A 13,422-nucleotide genomic window follows, 5' to 3' on the forward strand; every position below is an offset into this window, starting at 1 on the left:
CTAGAGGTCCTCAGTCTTCCATGTGGAATGATGCCCATCATTTAACCCAGAAGACCGAGGATATCCTGTGAGTGCAGGGCATTCTGGACCTACCCTTCCATGCTAACAGAAGGTAAGTGCTGGCAGTCATCAGGGTCTTCGTCATCCTTAGTGCCAAAATGGGAATGTGGGGGCCAGCATGTGTGCTACTTATCTTTAGGGATAAACAGAATTGAGAGTTATGATTTACCCAAAATGTAAAACAATTGGGAGATTTTGACTTTTTCTGGCAATTTTTTGCAAAATACAATGATTGTAATTGGGAAAGGCAAAAATAAAGCCTTGCTCTAGTCTGCTGCTGCTTTACTGCACTGCCCCTGGTAGTAATTCATTTTAAACACTAGATGTCCTCAGTCTTCCGGAGTGGAAGACACCCAGTCATTCAACTTGGAAGACTGAGGACATCCTGCGAGTGAACTGCATCATGAACCTACCCCTTCGATGGCGCGCTGCACTTACATACAAGAGAAAGCTGTTGTCAGTGCTGCCAATGCCATATTATCAGGGCCGGATTTCCCACAAGGCCAACCAAGGCCCGGCCTTGGGGCAGCAGGGAGTAAACGGGCAGCAGGGGTGTGGATTCCTATCTCCTGATGCCGAGGACATGCAGTTCCGGGTACTGAGCGAGTAGTTCTTTCTACATATAGCCCTGCTTTGGGCAAGCAGAGCTAAATGTACAGGGGGAAGCCGCCGCTTGTTTTGTAAAAGTGATCTTGGTGTCGCCGAGATCACTTGTATGCACCCTGCAGGTCTGCCATTCTCCATGGGGGGGTTGGCAGGTAGGGGGGTGCTTTGGGGAACCTGGCCTTGGGGCAGCAGAGAGAGTAAATCCGGCCCTGCATATTATTGAGGAATGTCCACCGCCAGGAAAAGAGGCAAAGAGCTAAAGAGACCTAAAGACCTCTGGAAAAGCTAAGTCTTAAAATGCACGCAAGAGAAGAGGTTCTCCAAAGAGCACTGAGGGTGAGAGGGGTAAGCCTGGAATTTGACAGCTCTGTACAGTGCAGACAGCTCTGATCCCTGCACCCAATGCCCCAGTGTCCAAGTGACTTCATACACCATGCCTTATTATCAGGGCACACTACCTTCCCATTTCAGATGAACCCCTACCAGCCAACACTGTGAGTTACCCTCCAGACAGGTACCCCATCAATCTCTCAATTCACTTATTCCAAGAACTGTTTGAATCAGGTGCTCCGCTGGCAAATATCAGGCCACCAAGCATAAATTAGTTGCTTCCCTGCCAAACATCAGATACGCCTGGCCAAAGTTTAGTTTTTTTTCCCTCCCAAACTTTTTAATACTTTACGACATGCCTCAGGCATGAAGCGTTATGGTAAATATGTTCATTTTCTATGTTTGATGCCACTTTAGACTATCCACAGAGCCTTTGGAAACAAATCTATCTGTGATGGCTTAAAGTTAAGCAGGTAATGTAGCAAAGCGGGCCAGAAACTCAGCAGGATTCTGCTATATAAAATGGGTTATTAGCGGTAGGCAGCGAGAGAAAAGCTTGTAACTCCGCTTTATAGATCACTGGTGAGATCTCGCCTGGAATATTGTGTTCTCTATGAAGACCGGGAGGGATATTAAAACTTTGCCAGGTATAAAGATTTGCAGCCTGTCACATTAAAAAGATCACATTAACAAATAAAAATGCCTTTCCCTAATAGTTTGTCTCAGTTTCTCATGAGTTTGTCCGTCGGTAATAAAAGTGACAAGAATTAGCTTTCGTGTTCTGACAAATACACTTTAGAGTAACATGAAGATTTAAAATCACACGCAATGCGTTCGCAAAGACTACCTCTGACTTATTTTCCAGGTAGATATTTATCTTCTGTCCCACTAACCAAAGCCATATGCTTATCCATCCACAGGCTTATGTTGGTGGCCAACACTTCTGCTTGGTCGTCCAGAGTTCTTGATTTTATACCCGCCTAGCCAGGGCCGGATTTACTTTCTCTGCTGCTCCAAGGCCAGGTTCCTCAATGCGCCCCCCCCCCCCCCCCCATGGCAGACCTGAAGGCTGCATACAAGTAATCTCAGTGACATTGCTGATATCACTTGTGCAAAACAAGCAGCGGCTTCCCCGCTGTACATTTAGCTCTGCTTGCCCAAAGCAGGGCTAAATGTTGAAATCAACTACCTGCCCAGTGCCCGTAACTGCATGTCCCATGCATTGGGAGATAGGAATTCCACACCCCTGCTGCCACTCTTCTCCCTGCTGCCCTGAGGTCGGGCCTTGGTTGGCCTTGTGGGAAATCCGGCCCTGCGCCTAGCGTAACAATATCCCTGGATCACTGGAGTCCAGGAATGGAGTTGGAGGGTGAAGTGGAAAGTAAGTGAAAGCCAAGAAAGTTGGGTTTAGAGGCGAACCTGGTCAGTCATCTTTATGTCAGCATGGGTTAGTTCTTCAAAGGAAACATCTAGAAACTGGAACCATGGACAACACTTGATGCGACTGGCTGTGATGTTACATGGTAGAAAAGTGTCACGTACCTGGTAAGAGACCGGAAGGTGAGGAGGCTTCTCTTGCGACTCGTGTCCTTCCGCCCCTGGAGATGGGAAATGGAAGCAGTTGGACAGAGAGGAGCACGAGTGACACTGATGGGAACCGACACTGTGCAGCAGATGTCCTGATGACGTGTAGTCAGCAAGCCGGGGGTCCACCGAGCAGACGGCGTGGAGCAGGAACAAGAGACTGGAGCGTAGTCAGGAAAGCCAGAGATCAGAGCTAGCCGGGCAGCAGAGTACAAAATCAGGAGGCAGAAGGCAAAGTCCAGGAAACAGGCTGAGGTCAGGGGCAGGCAGCAATCCAATAGTAAAGTCCAAGCAAACCGGGTCAAGCAGGTCACAGGAATCCAACAGGTACAAGCACATGGGAACACTAGCTAAAAAGACCATCAGCCATGGAGCAGGGGCAGGCTCCCTTTTATTTGGTGAGCTAAACCCGGTAGCAGCATCACTTCCTGTGCGACGGCCTTTGTGCGTGTTTTCAGGCGCGGGTTGCGAGCGCTTGCGCACAATGGTGAGTTTTCCGGCCACATGGAGCTTTGGTCGCCATTTTGCCCTTACAAAAAGTCACTGGCACTGCAATGAAAATTTCAGTCAATGTTCTTTATTGACAAAAGAATTGTCACATCATGTAGCAACGTTTCAGGAACCGTATAGGTCCCTTCTTCAGGCAAACAAAAGGTTTCCGAAACGTCACTATACGATGTGACAATTCTTTTGTCAATAAAGAACTTTGATTGAAATTTTCATTGAAGTGTGAGTAACTTTTCTACCATGTGATACTGATCTGCAGAGGCATCTGCTGTCATCTCAACAGCCACCCATTATCTTGGGTTATATCTGGTCAGGAGTGCGATGGGATCTACTTGTATTACTTTTGGCTGTGATGTTACTGACATTATAAGGAAGAGAGTGCTAAATCAGTAGTTTCTACCTTGATGTTTTTTATTGCTTGCAAAGTCAAGCATTGATCTACTGTGGGCCCTTGGAAGATGAAAAGTGCATCCAGTATCACCTTGGGGTTTACTGAGTTTCATCAAAGCAGTTGGCCAAGGTAGCTTCTCCAATTCTCACCTCAACCCGAGGATTGAATCTCATCGCAACTGCAATGACGGATTGTGCGGCATACTTTTGAACTTGGGTCTGCTGGGCCTCAGGGTTGTATTCAACTCACCACCTGTTCTTGTAACAACAGTAACATTTTAGAATTCCCACCACGTTCTTGTTACCAGGGCAAATAGATCTCCCCAGTGGGGACTCAGACAGATAAAAACTTGCCTGACATTTTACCCTTCACTATTCTATTGGGGGAAAAAATGTTTCGAGATAGTCCTCTAAAGAAGAATTTATGTTACAATTTCTTCACTTTCCCTACTTCTTATCAAGATAACATATGAAGGAACCTCCAACCCAGGTCCCGTGTTATTATTATTATACAGGATTTATTCAGCACCAACAGTTTGTGCAGCACTGTACAATATAAGGAGGATATTACACTTACAATACAAGTCAAAACAAGAAGGTTAGGAGGGCCCTGCCCGTGAAGACTTATGTTGTCTTATAAATCGCTGTTGCATAACTAGAAGGTCCTCAAACAAGCCACTTGTGTTTCCGGTACGATGCCTAATGCCGATCTAGTATGAAGATCTGCTTGACTGTAGTAACGAGTGGGCAGTCAGATTAATAATGACATAGCTGTCCTCACCTTGTGTACTTTGGTATACAACAAGCACACTTGGGCCCACTACATGTTGATTTCTTAGCAACCTAAGAGGACGGGGGAGTGATAATTAACTTGAGATTCATGGTTGAAGTATCAGTAGCGCACTGTTTATGTTTTTAATTTCCTGCATGTTACTTGCAATTAGGGTCATGGGGCAGTTATGTCTTCCTCTGACTTCCTGTTGCTCGTACTTTCTAACAAATGCAAGTTTAGTAAAGTAGACAGGTTCGGTATCCCATAAAGTGATCAGGTTCTAAGCCGCACTCCTCACAGCATTGCCATCATGGTAGTGAAACGGTGATAGTAGTGACAAGGGATGACGCGGTGCAGTATAATCATAAGTTGACGAGAAGTCATCAGCACTCCACTGAAAGTGAAATAACCAGCTTGCATTTATTCACAATGAGGGGAAATGATCAAAACTGGAGGTGACGAAATCTGAAGCAAATATGAATGGCAACCAATCAGCTTCTCTCTTTCATTTTGAAATGTTAACTGAACAAACTAAAGAGAGAAGCTGATTGGTTGCTATAGGTAACTGCTCCAGATTCTGTCTTCTCCAGTTTTGATAAATTCCCCCCAATGTGTCACATGGGTTAACAATCCAACGTTTTGGGGCCGCGCAGGGACCCTTCCTCAGGGTAACATGGTGACAGCTTTCAGGAAGGGAGGTAACATTGTTTGGCCTAATGAAGGGACCCCCCTGGTTCTGAAATGTTGCAATCTTTTGTGATAGAATATTTATCTAACGTCCATAAAGGATGGACGCATAATGTGGACCTTGGTGTCCTCATGTGTGCTGGTGACCTCATTACCTCCCTTCCTTAGAGCTGTCACTATGTTACCCTGAGGAAGGGACCATGTGCGGCCCCAAAATGTTGGATTGCTAACTCATGTGACAGGTTGTGAATGAATCCAAGCTGGTTATTTCACTTTCAGTGGTGTTCTGGGGACTTCAGCACCCACTGCAGTTGCAAAAAGAGATACATCAGTCTGGAATGAGATAGGATATCTTAAAAGCTCTTAGGAAGGGACATCTATGGCTCCGAAATGTTGGATTACTAACTCAGGTGACACATTGTGAATAAATCCAAGCTTGTTATTTCACTTTCAGTGATGTTCTAGTGACGTCAGCACCCACTGCAGTTGCAAAAAGAAATATATCGGTCTGGAATGCGATAGGATATCTTTTAAGCTCTTAGGAAGGGACATGTATGGCCCCCGAAATGTTGGATTGCTACATGTGACGCATTGTGAATAAATCCAAGCTGGTTATTTCACTTTCAATGGCGTTCTAGTGACTTCTCTTCAACTTAGGTTCAGTATATCCCATCTCTCTGTTCCATCTACCTTTCCTGATTAGGAGTTGAATTACACTTGGTGTGCACCATAACCCTGACTCCATGGAATGGGGCTCTTGTCAATGACCAAAGAAGTTCACTGGTTAAAGTGAAGTCTAATTCTACTCTCCCTTAGTCTACTGACAGGATGTAAAAATGTCACCCCTGTCTGGCCTTTAAGAAAAGGCAAAAAATGCCTTGTAAGCAGCAAGGTTCTTACAACAGAAGGAAGAGCCTTTGAGTTTTGCTCCTTAAATCTTTGTCTAAGAATCACTTTGTTTTTTGTTTTGATCAATTCAACCTATCTGAGTTCATAGAACGCTAATTTTGATCAGGTGCCTAGACATGTTAGACGTACTCTACTGGGGTGTATAATTAACCAATCTTCCCAGCGATATGAGAAGTTATTTCAGGAAAACCAGTGGGTTCATCACATTTCGCTACAAACATTTTTCAGAAAGATGGAATACAGTTTAATATGTATGGCATGAGTGTGGGGCGCTGAAACTTCACCTCGGGCTGAAGAAGATCTACGAGGTTTAAAAATATCTGAAAAATTCTGGCTGCTATGATGAACTTTGTCGGTAATTTGCAGCAAATCACTTGTCAATTTTACACTTCTTAATTAAGTGTGGAAATTGCTCGTGGAGGAACTAAATCTGATTGTGAAAGTCAGATAGGAAATCACCTAGAAAAAAAAGAGGCTTCATCGAACATAAACTGGTATTTGAATGGATTTTGTGCCAACATTCGGCAATCAGGGCCGAATTTCCCGGAAGGCTAACCAAGGCCTGGCCTTGGGGCAGCAGGGAGTAGAGAGGCAGCAGGGGTGTGGAATTCCTATCTCCCGATACCTGGGACATGCAGTTCCGGGCGCTGAGCAAGTAGTTGTTTTCTACATTTAGCCCTGCTTTGGGCAAGCAGAGCTAAATATAGAGTGTGGAAGCCGCTGCTTGTTTTGTACAAGTGATCTTGGTGATTTAGCTGAGATCACTTGTATGCAGTGGCGTCACAAGGGGGGTGCGGCCCGCACCCGGGTGACACCATTGGAGGGGTGACACCAAAATGACTCACAGTCATTTTGGTGTTACATCCCTCTGAAAAGTCGGGCGCTCGGTCATGGACCGAACGCCCGACAGTATCAGGAGAGAGGAGGGGACGCGGCGGCATCCCATATTCCGCCGGTTGACTGTCCCCTCCTCTCTCTGCCGGCGTCCATCACCAAGATGGCCGCCGGCAGGTATCAGAATACTGCTGCACATGCGCGATGACGTCAACGCGCACGCGCAGTGACGTCTTGGCGGGGTGACACTCGGTTACCGCTCTGGGTGTCACCCAGCCTCGGGATGCCCCTGCTTGTATGCAGCCCGTAGGTCTGCCAATCTCCATGGGGGAGGAGGGGGGGGGGATTGGCGGGTAGGGGGGCGCATTGAGAAACATGGCCTTGGGGCAGCAGAGAGAGTAAATCCGGCCCTGTCGGCAATGCTTCATTAATTAACAGGAGCAATTTACTGTTATTCTAACAAAGTCTAAGAGCAGACAATGTACCCCTTCCCCTAAGAGATACTAGGCCAGGGCATGGAACATATGGACTAGTGTCCTCATGGCTGACTGCATTCTAATAACTGTCTATGTGGCCTGAGCACTGGATATGTTCCTCAAAAGGGAGCCTCCTAGAAAATGGTAAGGGTCTCTGCTTTGTCATCCCATGCTGGGCCTCAGGGCAGCCCTCAGAAATTTTGGGGCCCCTTACACGGTTTTAGGCCGGGCCCCCCCGTGCGCGCCGCTGGACGCAGGGCTTAGTGATGCGCTGGACGCAGGGCTTAGTGATGCGCTGGACGCAGGGCTTAGTGACGCGCTGGGCACAGGACCCACCTGAGAGTGACCCTGCAGAGCCCACCATAGATGCTGCACAGCCCATCTGAGACTGTCTATGGTGGGCTCTGAAGGGGTCTCAGGTGGGCTGGTCACCCTCCTTTCCTTCCTTCCTTCCTAGCTCCTCTTACCTGCACACATGGCCTCGTCTGCCGCCAGACCGGCCAGAAGTGACGTCACGTCACTGACGTGAAGTCACTTCCGGCCAGTCCGACATCAGACGAGCAGCGTCGCTGATAGGGCCCTAGCTTGTCTCAAAGCCGCTGGAGCGGCAATGCTGGGGCCCTGCGCTGCTATGGCCAGGCCTCCGCCTCCTCGCCCTTCACCGGTGGCCGATAGTCATGTAAGGGACCTGGGTGGGCCCCCCAGGCTGCCCGGGCCCCTTATATGAGTATCGGTCGTACCCCCCTGATGGCTGCCCTGCTGGGCCTTCCTCTTCTTGAAGAAAACCACCCCAAGGGTGTAAACCCTAACTGAATTCCATTTAGTTTGCTAAATCCCAGTGTGCCATAAATATCAGCCACGATTGTTCTTTCATAATCTACCTATGTTAAATTATTTTTCATCCTTCGTTGCACCTCAGTGCTGCTGATCTAATCTTTGGCTACATGACATTTCACAAGATGGGTGACAACAGTGGACCATGAGCATGCAATGTATATTGAAAGGGCCCCTTGCAGTCTCCATCGGAAGCCCGTTCGACTGGTGACAACGTTGGAGCACTATTGGGAGATGAGGACAGAGTGTTATCAGTATATAAAAAGAATATCTGTAAAAAATAAGTCATACCATGACCTGGATGAATAAGAAACTTCACAGACATATATAAAAAGAAGTACCTGAACATGGACCTTCATAGCAGGACCACCAGATATTAAACTGGTGATACACCCACATCCACATAGTTTTTGTTTTAATTCATTTATGCTGTTTTTAGGCTTTTGGTAAAGAGATTTTTTGGCTCACCCCTCTTGAATAATCTGGTACTGAAGGTTAAATGGGCTGGGGATGGCATGAGGTGGAGTCCCTGAACTTGAGACAATTCAGCCGTTGGAGTAAAAGTCCATATTTCTGATGTGAGGGTTTGGTATCTCTTTAAATTAAGGCTTTGCTGTTTTGTTTTTTTCTTAATCTTTTTTCTTAAAGATTAAGTTTTTTTTATTAAATCTAAGTAGCACTGTTACATTTTATTACAGGAGCAGTGCAGACACTTGACTCAGTCAACAACGACTGAAAATAATAGTTTGTACCTGAGCGGTGGAAAAATTGTTGAACTTTGAAAGCTGAAAATGGGCAAAATGTTCTTTTTGTTGTTTATAAGTTGTTAAAGATATAAAAGAAGGATTAGAAAAATGGCATTTGCAATGATAATAATGTGGTAATAAAAAAAAAAGCAAAATTCTTTTCGAATTAAATAGCTGATAAATAAAGAGAGGTCAAAAATGGTGAAGTTAAAAAAAGAAAAATAGAAGATCCAATTTCTCCTCTTTACTAGTTAGTCGCTCCGGGGGTCCTTTTTCCATTGCCTTCTCCAACATACAAAATTAATTAAAAAAACAGCAGGGGAGGCGGGACCCCATAGTAATGGTCATGGCAGTTGTGCAGATAATGAAACTTAAGCGTGGAGATCTTGCCTTGGCACCGGAATCTGCAATAAATATAAGAACCTCTGAAAACGTCATATATCCCTCATAATGAGCATAGCAGGTGAGCAGACCCAGGAACATGGTGCAGAGATGGAGGGAGCCCCTTATAATGGGCACAGCAAGTTCACAGACCTAAGAACTTAGCACACGGATGGTGGAAGCTCTCATTATGGGTACAGCAGGTGTACAGACCCAAGAAAATCATCACAGGGATGATGGGAACCACTCATAATGAGCACAGCACATGTACAGAACTGGGAACTCAACACAGGGATAGTAGTAACCCCTTTATATGGGTAGTGATGTATGGGGGCTTGGTTTGCCCGAGTTTTTCCAAGTGCGTACAAAACTGCCACTGACACCCCATTTCCCGCCCTGAAGCTCATCACAGGGATGATGGGAACCACTCATAATGGGCTCAGCAGGTGTACAGACCCGGGAACTCAGCACAGAGATGATGGGAACTGCTCACAATGGGCACAGCAGGTGTAAGGAGCTCAGTGCAGGAATGGTGAGAGCCTTTCATAATGGGCACAGTAGGTGTAGAGAACCATACATGCAGCTCAAGGATGGTGGGAACTCCTCATAATGGGCACAGCAGGTGTGCATATCAGGGAACTCAGCAAAAGAATGGTGTCAATGCCTCATAATAGGCCCAGCAGGTATACAGACCCCGGAAAATCAGCACAGGGATAGTGGGAGCCGCTTTTAATGGGCACAGCAGGTGTACAGAACCAGAAACTCATCAAAGGGATAGTGGTAACCTCTTATAATGAGTATTGATGTACGTCTTGGTTTGCCTAAGTTTTCCCAAACTGGCCAACCAATTGTGGCTGGGGCATTCCCCGCACTGCAGCTTTACATCACACTGGGAATTCCTCTGACACAACCGATTGGGCCCGGAGGGACATTTTTTTTTGTGGGGTTGGGTGAACTTGGCAAACTTGATTGACACCAAGCCCCCGCACATCATTAATAATGGGCACAGCAGGTGTGCAGACGTGAAAGCTCAGTGCAAAGATTTTGGGAATAGAGTCCCTGAAAGATAAATGGAGTAGAGTAGGGTATGTTAAAACCCCTGTGAGATTTTTTTTGGCAATGGGTCAATGTGAGATTTCCCTTCAGTTCCTGCCCTAAACCTAAACAAAACAAGAAGTAAGAGGAAATTTATCCAAAGTGAAGAATATCCCCTCTTAGTTGTTGCCAGAACACGGGTCCCCTTTGGAAGATTTCCACTCTAGTCTTGTTCTGGTGACAATTCAAAATTCTATTTGTAGTCGTTGAATGCGGGGCCAACAATTGTCCAGCGCTAGCTATAGGGGTCTAAAGGCACCCTTTACATACTTCCGTCCTGGCGTATGGGCAAACAACCCACCCAGTAAAACATATGAGGAGCTGAATTACCAGGATTGCCATTCAGAGCACCGGAGAATGCTAAAGCAGCCCATGGCGCTCAATCAGAATTAATTGTTCAATCATCCGACTGCAGTCATTCGAAATTGATTCGTTGCTAGGGGTAACTCTTCTGCGCACATTATCATTGCTTTGCTGACCGTAAAATTACAACAAGAAGAAGAAAACAATTGCAGCCCCCCCAGAACTGCGCAGATTTCAGAATTAAACGACAGGATTGACCTGCTCTAAGTTATTATCATCAGACTCAGTGATGCATTCTTAATCAGCTAATTAGGCAGGTAAATAGTGTTTCTGCCGCATGTGATTTTAAGAATGTTGTATCAAACACGGAATTAGCAATACCACAAAGAATTGTGCTAAATAAGCCAATAGTTTCCGATTATAACTGTAAAAGATAATTAACACCTTTTATTGTGTCATTATTTTAGTAATTACTGGAACATTGTGAACGTGTGTCCCGGCAAACACGGCTGTTTGTATGCTGCGTCTTCTGTTATGTTTGTGTATCTATAATGTCAACAATAGGTAAATAGATGAGTGCATTCATCATCCATGTTAAATGGCACCAGTCCAAAGCTACCGCCAGACCTCCAAGTAAGGGCAGCATGGTGTCTCCATGGCAATGAGCATTATTACTTTATAACACTTGGGTAAAGTTGGTCATTGTTTCTTTATTGTTGCTTTATAACACTTGGGTAAGGTTGGTCATTGTTACTTTATTGTTAGGTTATAACACTTGGGTAAGATTGGTCACTGTTACTTTATAACACTTGGGTAAGGTTGGTCATTTTTACTTTATTGTTAGGTTATAACACTTGGGTAAGATTGGTCACTGTTACTTTATAACACTTGGGTAAGGTTGGTCATTGTTACTTTATAACACGTGGGTAAGGTTGGTCACTGTTACTTTAGAACACTTGGGTAAGGTTGGTCTCTGTTACTTTATAATACTTGGGTAAGGTTGGTCACTGTTACTTTATAATACTTGGGTAAGGTTGGTCACTGTTACTTTATAATACTTGGGTAAGGTTGGTTACTGTTATTCTATAACACTTGGGTAAGGTTGATCATTGTTACTTTATAACACTTGGGTAAGGTTGGTCATTGTTACTTTATGGCTACTTTATACCACTTGGGTAATGTTGCCAATTGTTACCCTACTGTTAGTTTCTAATGCTAGGTCATGATTGCCCATAGTTACATTATAACACTTGGGTAAGGTTGCCGATTGTTACCCTACTGTTAGTTTCTAATGCTAGGTTATGATTGTCCATAGTTACTTTATAACACTTGGATAAGGTTGCTCATAATTACTTTATAGCACTTGGGTAACGTTGCCCACTGTTCCTTTATAACAATTACGTAAGGTTGCCCATTGTTGCTTTATTGTTACTTTATGACACTCGAATAAGGTTGCTTATTTTTACTTTAGGATACTTGGGTAAGGTTGCCCATTGTTACTTTACTGTTACTTTATATCATTTAGGTAAGGTTGCCCATTGGTACTTTATTATTACTTTTTAATACCAGGTTATGGTTGCCCATTGGTACTTTATAACACTTGGGTAAAGTTGCCCATTGTTACTTTACTGTTACTAAAATTTAGGTAGGGTTGCCCATTGGTACTTTATAACACTTGGGTAAGGTTGCCCATTGTTACTTTACTGTTACTAAAATTTAGGTAGGGTTGCCCATTGGTACTTTAGAACACTTGGGTGAGGTTAACTATTGTTACTTTATTGCTTCTTTTAACACTTGGGTAAGGTTGCCCATTGTTACTGTATTGCTACTTCAGAGCACTTGGTTATTGTTCTCTATTTTTACTTTATAACACTTGGGTAAGGTTGCCCATTGTTACTTTATTGCTACTTTAGAACACTTGGGTAAGGTTGCCCATTGTTACTGTATTGCTACTTCAGAGCACTTGGTTATTGTTCTCCATTTTTACTTTATAACACTTGGGTAAGGTTGCCCATTGCTACTTTAGAACATTTGGTTAAGGTTTCCCATTGTTACTTTATAACACTTGGGTAAGGTTGCCCAGTCCCCATTACCAAAAAAGATCATACTCATAGTCATCAAATCTCAACTCCAGACAATCAGGTACTGTAAATACTCAGATTAAATATATATAGGAGCTGATTTGGGGTATATTGTCCTACCAGCCTTGAGATTTACAAAGCTCTGCCAGCTGGGTGACCTGACTTTTTTTCTACTGCAGGTAAGCAACATAATATGGTCACTTCTTATCTTTCATCCTGTGATTGGTCAGTGAAGGAGAAGCAGTAGACTGTGCTAGCGTTACTGTCGTCACCTCTGACCTCTCAAACCTAACTAGCTGCATCCCTGATGATGTTAGTTAGCATCAAATCTATTTTTTGATTGCCCGTTGTGATCGGCCGGAGTTCTTTTTTAAACACGAGAGCAAAACTATCAATCTCATCCGGCACCCGTGACATGGCTTTCGTCACCTCCGCCAAATGACCCCAAAAAAATCTTCAGCCGGCTCCGTAGTAAAAATTTTCTTATTAGACCATTTTCCCCGATGCAGTCAATAAATAAACAGGACACGGTCTGTTCCATCTAATCGCTCGCATTTTAAAGTGCATTAAAAAATAAGCTCGTTACTCCCGGCGTGTAAATTGCAAAAGAAACATCAAATTACCCAAACAAACCATAAACCAGAATGACAGGAGCGTCATATATTACCTCGGGAACTGTCACACAAAAAATGAAGTCTCCCTCCTGATAGTCTGGTCTGAGCCCAGGCGCTTCCTGCTTTTCTTTTCTGTAAGCGACGTCAGCGGCGCACAAAGTCGCGCTGCTGAGCCTCCATCTGCCCTTGGGGGAGGATCAGATTAACAAGGGG

The sequence above is a fragment of the Nanorana parkeri genome, unplaced genomic scaffold (assembly GCF_000935625.1).
Source record: "Nanorana parkeri isolate BGI_ZX_2015 unplaced genomic scaffold, ASM93562v1 scaffold155, whole genome shotgun sequence".
NCBI lineage: Eukaryota > Metazoa > Chordata > Amphibia > Anura > Dicroglossidae > Nanorana > Nanorana parkeri.